This window comes from Carex rostrata, chromosome 26 (genome assembly GCF_964058835.1).
Source record: "Carex rostrata chromosome 26, lpCarRost1.2, whole genome shotgun sequence".
NCBI classification, from domain to species: domain Eukaryota; kingdom Viridiplantae; phylum Streptophyta; class Magnoliopsida; order Poales; family Cyperaceae; genus Carex; species Carex rostrata.
Window position 1 is genome coordinate 3,293,822 of NC_135943.1, and position 11,322 is coordinate 3,305,143.

An 11,322-nucleotide genomic window follows, 5' to 3' on the forward strand; every position below is an offset into this window, starting at 1 on the left:
ACTCATACATGATAAAAAAGCAAATAAAACAAGTGATATAAGAAATAGCCATGACAAAACCAAAAGAATAAAGAAGATCCGTGAAGAACTTTCATTTTTTGCTTCTCCACTTCGTCTCCAAGCAAGCCGTCAAGTCCAAACCCTATGAATTGCTCTCTTGCTCTCAATAATGCAGGATGAATTGGTTTGTAGCAAGGAATCCCATAATATAGCTATTCTGGCCGACCTTTCCTTCATTGAGCCTCTGTTTTCATTTCTGTTATGTTTCCAGAATAGTCTGACGCGACCCACGTGGAATGTGACGCGGCCTGCGTGGCTAGGTCTCTAACTCAGATTGTAGATCTTCTCACAAGCTTTCCGAAAAGTGATCATATGCTCAAAACAGGGTTACGAGTCAAAAGTTACGACTGTTTTAAGTTCAGGTCCTGAAATTTCAGCATCGTATACAGGTCGCGCCAGTGGTCGCGTCAGGGTGTGATGCGGCCCGCCTCGGATGTGACGCGGCACGCGTGAAGAACTTCACATTCCACAATCTTCCCTGATTTCGCCTGTTTTATGCAAAATAAGAATAAAAGCGCAGCAGTACCACATTCGATAAATATTAAATGAAATAGACACGATTTGACAGTTTTAGGCACAGGTTTTGGTACAAAGTTTGGTCGGAATATAGATAAAATAGCGAGACATCAATATACAACCATAATACAACACTCCAATTAAAAGTGTTTGGAACACTCTAGTAGTGTCTAAAACCCTAATACAATACTCTAATTTAAGGTTTTTGGAGCACTCTAGTAGTGTCTCCAGATGTCAAGATAATAGGGCGTTTACAACCCTAATACAACACTCTAATTTAAGGTGTTTGGAACACTCTAGTAGTATTTCAAGATGGCAAAATAATAGGGCATTGACAACCCGAATACAACACTCCAATTAAAAGTGTTTTGAGCACTCTAGTAGTGCAAGATAATAAGGCATTTACAACTCTAATACAACATTCCAATTGAAGGTGTTTGCAGCACTCTAGTAGTACTTCCATATGACAATATAATAGGGCGTTTACAACCCTAATACAACACTCCAATTTATGGTGTTTAGAGCACTCTAGTAGTCTCTATATGGCAAGATAGTAGGGTATTTAGAACCCTAATAAAACACTCTAATTGAAGGTGTTTGGAGTAGTCTCGTAGTGTTTCTAGATGGCAAGATAATATGGCATTGACAACCCTAATACAACACTCCAATTAAAAGTGTTTGGAGCACTCTAGTAGTGTGGTAAGGTAATAAGGCATTTATAACTGTAATACAACATTCTAATTGAAGGTCTTCAGAGCACTCTAGTAGTGTCTCCAGATGACAATATAATAGGGTGTTTACAACCCTAATATGACTCTTCATTTGAAGGTGTTGGAGCACCATAGTAGTAAGATAACATGGCATTTACAACCCTAATACAACACTTTAATTAAAGGTGTTGGGAGCACTCTAGTAGTGTTTCTATATGGCAAGATAATAGGGCATTTACAACACTAATACAAATGCTCCAATTGAATATGTTTGGAGCACTTTAGAAGTGGCGCGATATGGCAAGATAATAGGGAAATACAACCCTAATACAACCCTCCAAATGAAGGTGTTTGGAGCACTCTAGTAGTGTCTCTAATATGGCAAGATAAAAGGGCATTTACAACCCTAATACAATACTCCAATTGGGCATTTACAACACTAATACAAATGCTCCAATTGAATATGTTTGGAGCACTTTAGAAGTGGCGCGATATGGCAAGATAATAGGGAAATACAACCCTAATACAACCCTCCAAATGAAGGTGTTTGGAGCACTCTAGTAGTGTCTCTAATATGGCAAGATAAAAGGGCATTTACAACCCTAATACAATACTCCAATTGAAGGTGTTCCGAGCGCACTAGTAGTGTCTTCATATGGCAAGATAATAAGACATTTATAACACTAATACAACAGTCCAATTGATAGTATTTCGAGCACTCTAGTAGTGTCTCCTTATGGCCAGATAAAATGGTGTTCAAAACCCTAATACCACACTCCAATTGAAGGTGCTTCGAGTACTCTAGTAGTGTCTCTATATGGAAAGATATTAGGGCATTTACAACCCTAATACAATACTCCAATTGAAAGTGTTTTGAGCACTCTAGTAATATCTCCTTATTGCAAGATAAAAGGGTATTCAAAACCCTAATACCACCTCCAATTGAAGGTGCTTGAAGTACTCTAGTAGTGTCTCTATATGGAAAGATATTATGGCATTTACAACCCTAATACAAGACTCCAATTGAAGGTGTTTGGACACTGTAATAGTGTCTTTATATGGCAAGATAATGGAGCATTTACATCCTTGATACAGCACTCTAATTGAAGGTGCTTGGAGCACTCTAGTAGTGTGTCTATAAGGTAAGGTAAAAGATCATTTACAACCCTAATACAACACTCTAATTGAATGTGTTTGGAGCACTCAAATAGCTTCTCCAAATGGCAAGATAATATGGCATTTACAACCCTAATACAACACTCTAGTAGTGTTTGGAAAACTCTAGTAGTGTCTCCAGATGGCAATAAAATAGGGTATTTACAACCCTAATACAACACTCCAAATGAAGGTGTTTGAAGCACTCTAGTAGTGTCTCCAAAAGGCAAGATAATAAGGCATTTACAACCCTATTACAACAATTCAATTGAAGGAGTTTAGAGTACTCAAATAGCATCTCCAGATGGCAAGATAATAGAGAATTTACAACCCTAATACAACACTCCAATTGAAGGTGTTTGGAGCACTCTAGTAGTATCTCTATATGGCAAGAAAATAGGGCATTTACAACCCCAGTAGAATACTCCAATTGAGAGTGTTTTGAGCACTCTAGTAGTATCTCCTTATTGCAAGATAAAAGGGTATTCAGAACCCTAATACCACACTCCAATTGAAGGTGCTTGGAGTACTCTAGCAATGTCTCTATATGGAAAGTTGCATTTACAACCCCAATACAACACTCCAAATGAAGGTGTTTGGAGCACTCTAGTAGTGTCAATATCTGGCAAGATAATAAGGCATTTACAACCCTAATACAACACTCCAATTGAATGTGTTTGGAGCACTCTAGTAGTGGCTCAATATGGCACAATAATAGGGTATTTACGACACTACTACAATGCTCCAATTGAATGTATTTGGAGCACTCTAGTAGTGGCTCAATATGGCAAGATAATAGGGCATTTACAACACTAATACAACACTGCAATTGAAGGTGTTTGGAGCAATCTAGCAGTGTCTCTATATGGCAACATGGGCATTTACAACAGTAATACAACACTCCAATTGAATGTGTTTCGAGCACTCTAGTAGTGTCTCCAGATGGCAAGATAATAGGTCATGTACATCTCCATTACAACACTCCAATAGAAGGTGTTTGGAGCACCCTAGTAGATTCTTTATGTGGCAAGATAATGAAGCATTTACAACTCCAATACAACACTCTAATTGAAGGTATACAGAACAATCTAGTAGTGTCTCTATATCGCAAGATAATAGGGCATTTACAACACTAATACAGTACTCCAATTGAATATGTTTGGAGCACTCTAGTAGTGGCTCAATATGACAAGATATTGGGCATTTACAACACTAATACAACACTCCAATTGAATGTGTTCGGAGCAATCTAGTAGTGTCTCTAGATGGCAAGATAATAGGGTATGTACAACTCCATTACAACACTCCAATAGAAGGTGTTTGGAGCACTCTAGTAGAGTCTTTATGTGGCAAGATAATGGAGCACTTACAACCCCAATACAACACTCTAATTGAAGGTATATAGAACACCCTAGTAATGTCTCTATATGGCAAGATAATAGGGCATTTACAACACTAATACAATGCTCCAATTGAATATGTTTGGAGCACTCTAGTAGTGTATCTATCTGGCAAGATAATAGGGCATTTACAACCCTAATACAACACTCTAATTGAAGGTGTTTGGAGCACTCCAATTGGAGGTGTTTGGAAAACTCTAGTAGTGTCTCCATACGGCAAGAAAATAAGGTATTTACAACCCCAATACAACACTTCAAATGAAGGTGTTTGGAGCACTCTAGTAGTGTATCTATCTGGCAAGATAACCTAGCATTTATAACCTTAATACAACACTCTAATTGAAGGTGTTCGGAGCACTCCAATTGGAGGTGTTTCGAAAACTCTAGTAGTGTCTCCAGATGGCAAGAAAATAAGGTATTTACAACCCCAATACAACGCTCCAAATGTAGGTTTTTGGAGCACTCTAGTAGTGTTATCTGGCAAGATAATAGGGCATTTATAACCCTAATACAACACTCTAATTGAAGGTGTTTGGAGCACTCCAATTGGAAGTGTTTGGAAAACTCTAGTAGTGTTTTTAGAAGGCAAGAAAATAAGGTATTTACAACCCCAATACAACACTCCAAATGAAGGTGTTTGGAGCACTCTAGTAGTGTCTCTATCTGGCAAGATAATAGGGCATTTATAACCCTAATACAACACACTAATTGAAGGTATTTGGAGCACTCTAGTAGTGTCTCCAGATGGCAAGAAAATATGGTATTTACAACCCTAATACGACACTCCAAATGAAGGTGTTTGGAGCACTCTTGCAGTGTCTCTATCTGGCAAGATAATGGAGCATTTACAACCCTAATAGAACACACTAATTGAAGGTATATAGAACACTCTACTAATGTCTCTATATGGCAAGATATAGGGCATTTACAACACTAATACAATGCTCCAATTGAATATGTTTGGAGCACTCTAGTAGTGCCACAATATGGCAAGATAATGGAGCATTTACAACACCAATACAACACTGTAATTGAAGGTATATAGAACACTCTAGTAGTGTCTCTATTTGGCAAGATCAAAGGGCATTTACAACACTATTACAACACTCCAATAGAAGGTATTTGGAGCACTCTAGTAGTGTATGCAGATAACAAGATAATAGATCATTTACAACATTAATACAATGCTCCAATTGAATGTGTTTGGAGCACTCTAGTAGTGGCTCAATATGGCACGATAATAGGGCATTTACAACCCTAATACAACACTCTAATTGAATGTGTTTGGAGCACTCTAGTAGTGTCTCTATCTGGCAAGGTAATAGGGCATTTACAACCCTAATACAACACTCCAATTGAATGTGTTTGGAGCACTCCAGTAGCGGCTCAATATGGCACAATAATAGGGCATTTACAACCCCAATATAACACTCTAATTGAAGGTATATCGAGCACTCCAGTAGTGTCTCTATATGGCAAGATAATAGGGCATTTACAACACTAATACAATGCTCCAATTGAATATGTTTGGAGCACTCTAGGAGTGGCGCAATATGGCAAGATATTAGGGCATTTACAATACTAATACAACACTCCAATTGAATGTGTTTCGAGCACTCTAGTAGTGTCTCCAGATGGCAAGATAATAAGGCTTGTACAACCCCATTACAACACTCCAATAGAAGGTGTTTGGAGCACTCTAGTAGAGTCTTTATGTGGCAAGATAATAGAGCATTTACAACTCCAATACAACACACTAATTGAAGGTATATAGAACACTCTAGTAGTGTCTCTATTTGGCAAGATCAAAGGGCATTTACAACACTAATACAATGCTCCAATTGAATATGTTTGGAGCACTCTAGTAGTGGCACAATATGGCAAGATAATAGGGCATTGACAACACTAATACAACACACTAATTGACGGTATATAGAACACTCTACTAGTGTCTCTATATGGCAAGATATAGGGCATTTACAACACTATTACAATGCTCTAACTGAATCTGTGTGGAGCACTCTAGTAGTGCCATAATATGGCAAGATAATAGGGCATTTACAACCCCAGTACAACAATTCAATTGAATGTGTTTGGAGCACTCTAGTAGTGTCTCCAGATGGCAAGATAATAGGACATTTACAACACTAATACGATGCTCCAATTGAATATGTTTGGACCACTCTAGTAGTGGCCCAATATGGCAAGATAATAGGGCATTTACAACCCTAATACAACACTCTAATTAAAAGTGTTTCGAGCACTCTAGTAGTGTCTCCAGATAGCAAGATAATAGGCATTTACAACCCCATTACAACATTCTAATAGAAGGTGTAGTAGTGTATGCAGATAACAAGATAATAGATCATTTACAACATTAATACAAGGCTCCAATTGAAAGTGTTTGGAGCACTCTAGTAGTGGCTCAATATGACACGACAATAGGGCATTTACAACCCTAATACAACACTCTAATTGATTGTGTTTGTAGCACTCTAGTAGTGTCACTATCTGGCAAGATAATAGGGCGTTTACAACCTTAATACAACACTCCAATTGAATGTGTTTGGAGCACTCTAGTAGCGGCTCCATATGTCACAATAATAGGGCATTTACGACACTAGTACCATGCTTCAATTGAATGTATTTGGAACACTCTAGTAGTGGCTCAATATAGCAAGATAATAGGGCATTTACAACACTAATACAACACTGTAATTGAAGGTGTTTGGAGCACTCTAGTAGTGTCTCCAGATGGCAACATAATAGGTCATGTACATCCCTATTACAACACTCCAATAGAAGTTGTTTGGAGCACTCTAGTAGATTCTTTATGTGGCAAGATAATGAAGCATTTACAACTCCAATACAACACTCTAATTGAAGGTATATAGAACAATCTAGTAGTGTCTCTATATGGCAAGATAATAGGGCATTTACAACACCAATACAGTACTCCAATTGAATATGTTTGGAGCACTCTAGTAGTGGCTTAATATGACAAGATATTAGGGCATTTACAACACTAATACAATACTCCAATTGAATGTGTTTGGAGCACTCTAGAAGAGTCTCTAGATGGCAAGATAATAGGGTATGTACAACCCCATTACAACACTCCAATAGAACGTTTTTGGAGCACTCTAGTAGTGTCTTTATGTGGAAAGATAATGGAGCACTTACAACCCCAATACAACACACTAATTGAAGGTATAGAGAATACTCTAGTAGTGTCTCTATATGGCAAGATAATAGAGCATTTACTACACTAATACAATGCCCAAATAGAATATGTTTGGAGCACTCTAGTAGTGCCACAATATGGCAAGATAATAGGGCATTTACAACCCCAATACAACAACTAAATTGAATGTGTTTGGAGCACTCTAGTAGTGTCTCCAGATGGCAAGATAATAGGGCATTTACAACCCCATTACAACACTCCAATAGAAGGTGTTTGGAGCACTCTAGTACTGTATGCAGATAACAAGATAATAGATCATTTACAACATTAATACAATGCTCCAATTGAATGTGTTTGGAGCACTCTAGTAGTGGCTCAATATGGCACGATAATAGGGCATTTACAACCCTAATACAACACTCTAGTTGAATGTGTTTGGAGCACTCTAATAGGGCATTTACAACCCTAATACAACACTCTAATTGAAAGTGTTTGGGGCTCTCTAGTAGTGTCATATGGCAAGATAATATGGCGTTTACAACACTAATACAATACTCCAATTGAATATGTTTGAAGCACTCTACTAGTGACACAGTATGGCAAGATAATAGGGCATTTACAACCTTAATACAACCCTACAATTGAAGGTGTTTGGAGCAATCTAGTAGTGTCTCTATATGGCAAGATATTAGGGCAATTATGACACTAGTACAACACACCAATTGAATGTGTTTCGAGCACTCTAGTAGTGTCTCCAGATGGCAAGATAATAGGGCATGTACAACCTCATTACAACACTCCAATAGAATCTGTTTGGAGCACTCTAGTATAGTCTTTATGTGGCAAGATAATGGAGCATTTACAACACCAATACAACAATGTAATTGAAGGAATATAGAACACTCTAGTAGTGTCTCTAAATGGCAAGATAATAGGGCAATTACAACACCAATAAAATGCTCCAATTGAATATGTTTGGAGCACTCTAGTAGTGGCGCTATATGGCAAGATATTAGGGCATTTACAACACTAATACAACACTCCAATTGAATATGTTTCGAGCACTCTAGTTGTGTCTCCAGATGGCAACATAATAGGGCATGTACAACCCTATTACAACACTCCAATAGAAGGTGTTTGGAGCACTCTAGTAGAGTCTTTATGTGGCAAGATAATGGAGGATTTACAACCCCAATACAACACAATAATTGAAGGTATATAGAACACTCAAGTAGTGTCTCTATATGGCAAGATAAAAGGGCATTTACAACACTAAAACAATGCTCCAATTGAATATGTTTGGAGCACTCTAGTAGTGCCCCAATATTGCAAGATAATAGGGCATTGACAACACTAATACAACACACTAATTGACGGTATAAAGAACACTCTAGTAGTGTCTCTATATGGCAAGATATAGGGCATTTACAACACTAATACAATGCTCCAACTGAATCTGTGTGGAGCACTCTAGTAGTGCCACAAGATGGCAAGATAACAGGGTATTTACAACCCCAGTACAACAATTCAATTGAATGTGTTTGAGCACTCTAGTAGTGTCTCTCTCTATATGGTAAGATAGAAGGGCATTTACAACACTAATACGATGCTCCAATTGAATATGTTTGGAGCACTCTAGTAGTGGCCGAAAAAGGCAAGATAATAGGGTATTTACAACCCTAATACAACACTCTAATTGAAAGTGTTTGGAGCACTTTAGTAGTGTCTCCAGATGGCAAGATAATACGGCATTTACAATCCCATTACAACACTCTAATAGAAGGTGTTTGGGGCATTCTAGTAATGTATGCAGATAACAAGATAATAGATCATTTACAACATTAATACAATGCTCCAATTGAATGTGTTTGGAGCACTCTAGTAGTGGCTCAATATGACACGATAATAGGTCATTTACAACCCTAATACAACACTTTAATTGAATGTGTTTGGAGCACTTTAGTAGTGTCTCTATCTGGCAAGATAATAGGGCATTTACAACCCTAATACAACACTCCAATTGAATGTGTTTGGAGCACTCTAGTAGTGGCTCAATATGGCACAATAATAGGGCATTTACAACCCCAATACAACACTCTAATTGAAGGTATATCGAGCACTCAAGTAGTGTCTCTATATGGCAAGATAATAGGGCATTTACAACACTAGTACAATGCTCCAATTGAATCTGTTTGGAGCACTCTAGGAGTGGCGCAACATGGCAAGATATTAGGGCATTTACAATACTAATACAACACACCAATTGAATGTGTTTCGACCAATCTAGTAGTGTCTCCAGATGGCAAGATAATAGGGCATGTACAACCCCATTACAACACTGCAATAGAAGGTGTTTGGAGCACTCTATTAGATTCTTTATGTGGCAAGATAATGGAGCATATACAACCCCAATACAACACACTAATTGGAGGTATCTAGAACACTCTAGTAGTGTCTCTATATGGCAAGATAATAGGGCATTTACAACACTAATACGATGCTCCAATTGAATATGTTTGGAGCACTCTAGTAGTGGCGCAATATGGCAAGATATTAGGGCATTTACAATACTAATACAACACTCCAATTGAATGTGTTTCGAGCACTATAGTAGTGTCTCCAGATGGCAAGATAATTGGGCATGTACAACCCCATTACAACACTCCAAGGAAATGTGTTTGGAGCACTCTAGTAGAGTCTTTATGTGGCAAGAGAATGGAGCATTTACAACTCCAATACAACACTCTAGTTGAAGGTATATATAACACTCTAGTAGGATATATGGCAAGATAATAGGGTATTTACAACACTAATACAATGCTCCAATTGAATATGTTTGGAGCACTCTAGTAGTAGCGCAATATGCCAAGATATTAGGGCATTTATAACACTAATACAACACTCCAATTGAATGTGTTTCGAGCACTCTAGTAGTGTGTCAGATGGCAACATAATTGGGCATGTACAACCCCATTACAACACTCCAATAGAAGGTGTTTGGAGCACTCTAGTAGAGTCTTTATGTGGCAAGATAATGCAGCATTTACAACCCCAATACAACACACTAATAGATGGTATATAGAACACTCTAGTAGTGTCTCTATATGGCAAGATAAAAGGGCATTTACAACACTAACACAATGCTCCAATTGAATATGTTTGGAGCACTCTAGTAGTGGCCCAATATGGCAAGATAATATGCTTTGACAACACTAATACAACACACTAATTGACGGTATATGGAACACTCTACTAGTGTCTCTATATGGCAAGATATAGGGTATTTACAACACTAATACAATGCCCCAACTGAATCTGTGTGGAGCACTCTAGTAGTGCCACAATATGGCTATATAATAGGGCATTTACAACCCTAGTACAACAATTCAATTCAATGTGTTTGGAGCACTCTAGTAGTGTCTCTATCTGGCAATATAAAAGGGCATTTACAACACTAATTCGATGCTCCAATTGAATATGTTTGGAGCACTCTAGTAGTGGCCCAATATGGCAAGATAATAAGGCATTTACAACCCTAATACAACACTCTAATTGAAAGTGTTTGGAGCACTCTAGTAGTGTCATATGGCAAGATAATATGGCGTTTACAACACTAATACAATGCTCCAATTGAATATGTTTGAAGCACTCTAGTAGTGACACAGTATGGCAAGATAATAGGTCATTTACAACCCTAATACAACACTACAATTGAAGGTGTTTGGAGCAATCTAGTAGTGTCTCTATATGGCAAGATATTAGGGCAATTATAACACTAATACAACACACCAATTGAATGTGTTTCGAGCACTCTAGTAGTGGCTCCATATGGCAAGATAATAGGGCATGTACAACCCCATTACAACACTCCAATAGAAGGTGTTTGGAGCACTCTAGTATAGTCTTTATGTGGCAAGATAATGGAGCATTTACAACACCAATACAACACTGTAATTGAAGGTATATGGAACACTCTAGTAGTGTCTCTATATGGCAAGATAATAGGGCATTTACAACACTGATACAGTACTCCAATTCAATATGTTTGGAGCACTCTAGTAGTCGCGCAATATGGCAAAATATTAGGGCATTTACAACACTAATACAACACTCCAATTGAATGTGTTTCGAGCACTCTAGTAGTGTCTCCAGATGGCAACATAATATGGCATGTATAACCCCATTACAACACTCCAATAGAAGGTGTTTGGAGCATTCTAGTATAGTCTTTATTTGGCAAGATATTGGAGCATTTACAACCCCAATACAACACACTAATAGAAGGTATATAGAACAC